The sequence below is a fragment of the Tamandua tetradactyla genome, chromosome X (genome assembly GCF_023851605.1).
Source record: "Tamandua tetradactyla isolate mTamTet1 chromosome X, mTamTet1.pri, whole genome shotgun sequence".
In the NCBI taxonomy this organism is placed as follows: domain Eukaryota; kingdom Metazoa; phylum Chordata; class Mammalia; order Pilosa; family Myrmecophagidae; genus Tamandua; species Tamandua tetradactyla.
Genome location: NC_135353.1, coordinates 68583354 through 68590741, shown reverse-complemented (window position 1 = coordinate 68590741; position 7388 = coordinate 68583354). Strand labels below are relative to the sequence as shown.

General features: G+C 36.6%; 1 pseudogene; it reads right to left on the bottom strand.

Moving 5' to 3' along the window:
* Window positions 1-669: 669 nt before the first annotated feature.
* On the bottom strand, window positions 670-1839 carry LOC143671869 (developmental pluripotency-associated protein 4 pseudogene; annotated as a pseudogene).
* Window positions 1840-7388: the final 5549 nt, after the last annotated feature.

The window sequence follows — 7388 nt, the reverse complement described above, 5'->3', positions numbered from 1 at the left end:
TATAAATTGCTTTAATTTCCACAATGGCTTCTTACAGGAATCATTGTACCTGTTTTATAAATGAAAATAAAAACAAGATATATTTTCCAACCATATACCATCATTTTCTGTCACCCTAAACTTACAATTTCTACATTGTCCTAAGTTCTTGCATGGCCATGGTACTGTTCCCTACAATGAAAAATGGTCTTACCGATTCATTTCCATCTAGTCAATTTTTCCTTCAGTTTAGTTTTCTTACCACCTCTAAAGCAAAGAAACTGAGTTAACTATTTTCTTTATAATCTCTCAATCTCTACGTCTTCTAAATATAGAACCAGCCATTATGCTAAGTCAGTTCCGTTAAATTAAATTGTAGGCTTCTTAAAGGAAGTTGTTTTTCTCCCCCAAGCATGATTTCTGTGTAGTGCATATACTTAGAATAAGGTAAGCATACATATAATATTTGTTTTTCCAGAATTATGTGTCTTCAGGTAGAAGCATTAAGCCTTAACATGTAAATGCTCTATTACCTGGGGATAAACTTACATGGCTAATGATTTTCTTGAAACTCTTTTCCTAACAACATACTTGAAAATAATGCTAAATTATGATTAATGTGTATCTCCTCTCCCCCCACCCCTTAAAACTCAGATACACACTTTTAGTTTTCAGAAAGGCACCCAGTAGCTACCTTTGAACACACCTGGGGTACAACATATTGTCTTCCAGGTGTGGGGGTGGAAAATTGTAGGCAGGTAACAGGAAGACTGTGCTCACTCTCCCTTGTTTTTCAGGGACCCAGGCTTGTCCAGCATGAAATTGCAAGTGAACCCAACCATCTGTGTTTGCAGGGAAACTTCTTCCATGTACCACACACCACCTGACACCATAGGCCTCTTATGGTGATTCCACAGCCTCCATCGTCCCAGCCCTGGCTGCAGTTCTTGTCCAGGAGGCCAAGACAGCCTCCTAGGCTGAAGTCGTCACAACGGTGTTCACTCCCTCAAGAAGACCAGAGTCCTCAAGGGCAGATACTCCCTCCTCAGGTGGAAGAGCCATTTCTGAAGGATCAGCACCCTCAAAAGGCATCTTTCTTTTCTCCAGTTGTTCCAGAGGCATTTCCCCCAGTGATTTTCTTTGAGACTGTGTCAGGATCTTGGCCTTCTTTGCTGTGACAGGAATATCCTTTTGATTTGGGTAAGCATATTCACAGATTCGCCTATATGCTTCTAATTTCTGTCCTTTGGTGCTTGGCTTTAACACTGGCACCAAGCCCACAGGATGTCCCGGTGAAGCAGGTTAACAGGTGGCAATTTAGATGGTAATAGAGGAATTGCTATCTTTTTCCAAGGTTTTGGGCTGCTGTTGCATGGTGCATTCTCTTGTGAATAGGAAGCTTTGTCATCTTTCTTGGATTTTTTTCTTTTGGTGCCCTTAGCTGAGGTTTTTTTTAAATTAAATTTAATTTTTTTAAATACCAAAAAAAAAAAAAAACACCAAACAAACGCAAACATTCATAGCTTTTGATCATTCTGTTCTACATATATAATCAGTAATTCACAATATCATCACATAGTTGCATATTCATCATCATGATCATTTCTTGGAACATTTGCATCTATTCAGAAAAAGAAATAAAATGAAAACAGAAAAAAAATTTATACATACCATACCCCTTACCCCTCCTTTTTATTGATCACTATTAGCTGAGGTTTTTGGTAAACCTGATGTGCTTGGTTTGCTGGAAGGCTGCTGTTCCTCTTTTGTTTCTACAGACACAGGTTGAAATTTGAGAGTCACACATTCTTTCCCTGATTTCTCTGTAGAGTTTCACTCCTTGCCTTTTGCATTCTCCATAGTGAAAAGAAGTTGACGTTGATCGGGAGAAAATTCTTCTACTTCTGTAATCTATACGAGCCCTTTTTGAAAAGTATTGAGGCTGCAGGAGGTTTGATTTGAAGTCTAGAGAGAAAGTTAAAGGGACCCCAAGTTATAACACAAAGGGTGCCCTTAAATCTGAGACAGGTATAGGAACTGGGGGGAGACTTATGTGAACAGAAGGGGCTAAAGTAAAGGTAAAGAGGAGGGGATAAAGCAGAAGGAGAATATAGGGAAAAAGGACAATAAAAATGGTGAGGATGAGAAGCAGACAAGGGTCTTCAAAGGGGTTTCAGTCGAATGTCTTGGGAAAGCTGCTTACCTCTTTGTGCTGTCTCCTTCTGAGGGCTCTGGAGAGAGCCTAAGTTTAAGGTCTCCATCATGGGTGGACTTTTATTTAGAGTGGCTTCTATGTCTTTTTCATTGAGAAACAGGATCCAGGGTTGACCCATCCTGGGTTTGAAAGCAGTGTTAATGGAAAGGAGGAGGATGTAAGGGCCCTTCCAGGGGGTTCAACATTACTTTTCTAGTGATGTTGCTTTCAGAGAACTAAGTCTCTGATTCTGGAGGAGAATCAACCTCAATCTGTTGATCATAAGTGTGGGTATAATTAATAAGTACCTTGCAATATTTTAGAATGTCTGCAGTAATCAGATTAGAAACTTCAAGAGCCCAGGGAGAATAGGTAATTTTCATGGGTTGGCCAGTTATTACTTTTTATATGAGGACAGTTGTTGTGATCCAGCAGGAGAGGCCAGAAGGCAATCAGGGCTAAAGATAAAAATCTTAGGCCAGGAGAGATTGAGTTATTCCAACAGTTTAACAAATTTTAATATTAATAGTCATTGGAATTATCCTAAATAATCCACCTGATTAAGGATCCAATCATATCTGAAAACATATTTCTGAATATATCTAGGTTCTTCTGGTTTGACCTCTTGTTCCATTTCATTTATTATTATTATTTATTTTATTTATATACTATTGCTTATTATTTTAATTCCGTTTTATTTATTATTAATTAAAATATACTGATCACCTCTCCCTCTCCAAAAATCATATTATAAATAGTCTTTTAAGTAGTGACTTTTGATTTAGTAACTAAAATAAACATTTTCTTTTCATAAGAAGATTATATCATTAAATTAAAAATTTCTACAGATCTGAAAAATATTATTTCTGAAAGCCCTTTCTAAATTAGTCAAATAAATCACAATATTTAAAAGTTTTGTGCAGTGTTTTAGTCATGTACAAGATTTTCATTATAGCATCCTTACTTGCTTGATATATACATATTGATGAGAAGATATGGCTTTCATAACTTATCTGTAACAATGGGTAAATGAAGGCTTGGTAAGAACAATGAATAACCCCATTAATTAAAAACTTTAAGATATTTCAAATTTAAATAGAATTATACAGGAGAGCGATATATCATTTCCTTTTCAGAGATAAGAAGAAAATTATATGAGGGTAAATATGCAAATTTTACATATAATTGTTCAGTATTTTTCAAAATTTTTCTTGCCATCAACCCTTAAGGATTTCCATGTTACATATGATTAATATCACATCATTCTTCTATACTCTAAAAGCTTTTCTAAGGCCATCGTCTGTCTTATAAGATTCATTGACTTTACCATAGAAAAGATCCAGAATTTCAGTGTTACACTGTTTCATCAAAAATGCCCATCTTTCCCCACCTAGTGGACAGCTTCTCACCCTCTCAGTGCCCAGGACTAGTTTCCCTCCCTCTCTGAAGCCCTCCCTAATATCCATAGGCAGAATTTGTCCTTTTCTTAAATAGGCACTCATAGGTCTTATGCATACCTCTTTAAGACCTTGTATCTCATTGTATTATAATTATGTGTTGCAACAGTTAACAACTGGTTGGCTATTGTTAAGAAACCATACTTTTCTATCATATAAAAGAAATTCAAAGATATTTCTATATTGTTATGGTGGCTCCTTTCATCTTTCTTCTCTGGCTTCCAAGCTGACACTCTGCTTTCCAAGCTCAAGTTTGCCTCAGTATAAGAATATGGTTGCTGTAACTCTAGCCATCACATCTGTGTTCTAGGCAAGGATGGTGAGAAAAGAAGCAATATAAAATGACCTCCTAGATTCAGACAACCTCAAAGCACCATCTCCCCCCATCCTCTGCTGTGCATACTTGGGCACACACATATATACACAGACACAATTATAGAGCTTTCTAGAAATCTTTATCCCACATCTTCACTTTTTTTTAAAGAAGAATGTCACCACTTTTGGTTTTAATATAAATTCTACTTTAATACATAAATGACCCCTCTGGATGCTCATTTCTTCTATCCATGAGAGACGGGGCAAAAAGGGGAAGTAGAGGAGGAGGGAGATAAATCAAATCACATTAGTAGGCTATGCTACAACAGTTGGCAGCTACTTAGTATACTTCCTAAGATAAAATCTTGTTGGATACTGAATACAGGAGCTAAAAGTTCAAAACAGATAGGACAGCTAATTTAAAATCCCATGTTTCTCATCCAAAATGAATCTGTTAGCAGATGCTAAATAATTAGGATGACCTGTGAGTCTAGAAAGTTGAAGATAGTTTATTCTCAATGAGAAAATAAAGACATACTGCTAAGGGGAAAATGATCAGGTATCAGGTATATTAAGGAATGTAAATGAAACAAAAACTCTGAAGAATTTTATGTCTTATCTGAGATACATATAACCATTTGCCCCTATCTAGTCACATGGGTGCCCCATCTGCAAAGAAGGCTAAGAAATTACGTTTTTTTTTTCTTCTGTTGGGCACATGGCTAACCCCCCAAGACAATCAGGCTTTTATACTTAGAAAGAAGGGAAGAAACAAAATAGAGGAGACACCTACCAGTCTTTGCCCCATTTTTTCCCCACCATATCTATTTTATTACATATATTGTAAAATCCTTGGAGGTTTGGAATATGTCACTTTCATTTTGATATTTCCAGGACTTAGTATGGTACAAGAGCAGACACTAAGTGAATATTTGTGACCTGAAAAGAATGAGTGGAAATCTCACCTGATAATAGGTTAAAAAGAAAGAAGGTCAAATAAAGGCCTAGCAGGTATGTGGTGAGCATTAGCATTTATTTGTTATTTCAACAAATATTAATTTATCAGTGAAGTCTGCGCCATAACCTGTGCTAGTACTGAACATTCAGAGCTGAATAATTCACAGTCCCTGACTTTAGAAGGGAGTAGGGTAAGGTTAGGAATGATAGTGAGTAATAAAAAGTAAATAGGAAACTTCAGGGAAGTGGTATAAGAGCACCCAGAAAGTGCCCTGAATGCACTTTTGTGAGGTTGGGAGGTTTCACGTGTGTCATTTTTTAAGGGGGGATTAAAAATTTTTTATTGTAGTAATATGTATACAATATATCAAAGTTTTCCATTTTAACCATTTTCAAGTGTACAATGCAATGGTGTTAATTACATTCACAATAGTGTGCTACCACCACTAACATCCATTTCCCCAACTTTTTCATCACTGCAACAGAAACTCTGCACCCAATAAGGAATAACTTCCCATTGTCCATGCCCTCGACCCCCAGCCCCTCGTAACTTGTAATCTATCTGTGTCTATGAAGTTTGCTTATTCTAGGTATTTCATATGTTCGACCCTATTTGTCTCTTTGTGTCTGCTTTATTTCACTTAACATGCTGTCTTCAAGTGCATTGTTAATGTGAATACTGTTTTCCCAAATTGTTAATAAATTAGGATCACCATATGGATATAGGTATAGTTGAAACAGAAGTCATCCTCTCAGCAATCTTAAAAGTCAAATCAAATTGGCAGTGCAGTTATCCCAAGTAATAAAGGCAATCCTTCATTTCCTCCCCCCAGACAACTATGCCGTGGTCTATGCAATCAAGTTATGTTTAGATAGCTAGAAAATGTACCCCTACCCAATAGTCCAGATTGCACCTCTTCCCTTTCCACTGAGACCATGTCTGACTTGATCTCTCTGCAATCAAAATAAGTATTATTTACTGCACACATACTGTGTACTGGATACTATACTGAAGTCCTTATTCTTTCCACAAACCATGTGACCTGTGGAACATTTCCCTTATGAAGAAGATAAATGTGTATTTAACCAAATTGAAAAATTACTCTAAGTTTATTTCAATAGTGATTAAACAGTGATTTGTAGTATGTAGAAAGTTGCTGCTTGTTTTCATGAGGTTTTTTAGTCTACTAAAATGCTGGTGTGTGGCCATTGACAATTATCCATCCTCTCAGTTTTCTCTGTGAAATAGAATTTCCTTTGGTTAAAAGTTATAATGAGTACATGCAAACGAACTTCTACTATGAGTGATCTTGGCAGAGAAGTACAACCCTTTATATGCAAGGTAATGAGGTGTTTTTCCTAAGAGAAAAATGCAATATTTCTGTCCTAAAGTAAAATGACTGGTTGTTCCAGAATAGGAAAGAGAATGGCAAAGGTCAAAATTTGAATGGATATAGAAAGTAGTGGAAAGGGATTGTTATTTACTTTGGATTATGATTTGTGCAAATAATGAGCTCTGAAAGGCTATAAAATGAGCTAAAATCTAGCGCCATTTACTCAATTTTGATGGACTTGTATCCTTGGTTCACCATTTATTCCTTTCATCTGTAATAGTAAGGATTATTCTGTGCAATCTCCTGAGACAGAAAAGATTCCATATTTTACCAGCGTAATTTTGTGTTTTATGGTAACTTTATTATGTCCTTGATTATTTAAGACAATAAAACTTCCTCACTTATGAAAGAGCTAAGGGTCTTGCTAATCACGTTACCTTCTATGCTTATTTAAATATTTTATTTTCACATACAAGTGAGTAGCCAAATATTATTTCTCAGGCACCTACATTTCTATCTTAAGTGTTCAAATCTCCTGACTTTTTTTTTTCCATCTTGGAGCTGATTACATGAGAATGTATTCTCCTTACCATGCCTATCTGGAATGTAAAAAAATCTTTGGATTTCCACAAGGAATTGATTAGAGGTTTAAGGGGTGGGGGAATATCAGTGACTAGTAGCACCGTAATGTTTCTTGACTTGTGGGCTCTACAGACCACACAGAGGCACTACCAAATGCAGCAAGGGTTAATGAGGGAGGAGATCGGGATGCTTTTCTCTTCTCCCTACTTTCCTGGGATTAGTACTGGAATTTGGGGCATGCAGAAAGGAGAGGTAATCACTTCTTAGTCAGAGGATAGTTTTTACTAAATAATATGTCTGTCTCTGGACGCTACTAATTTTCCTGATCCCTCACCCTCAAAATCTTGCAGTCTCTTTTACTTCTCCATCATAGTTGCTCCTCTATTCCCCTGCCACAATGTCCCATAAATTTTCCATAAAATATCTTTTAAGTGTATCTCTTTGTCACTTTACCAAGATCACCTTAGGACCTAGGCACAGCTTTGGAAAGGTTTTGTTTCACTTGACCCATTCCCCTTTTAGTCTCAGGTTCATCATATCTGCCATAACGGGCATCCTGAACACACCCTG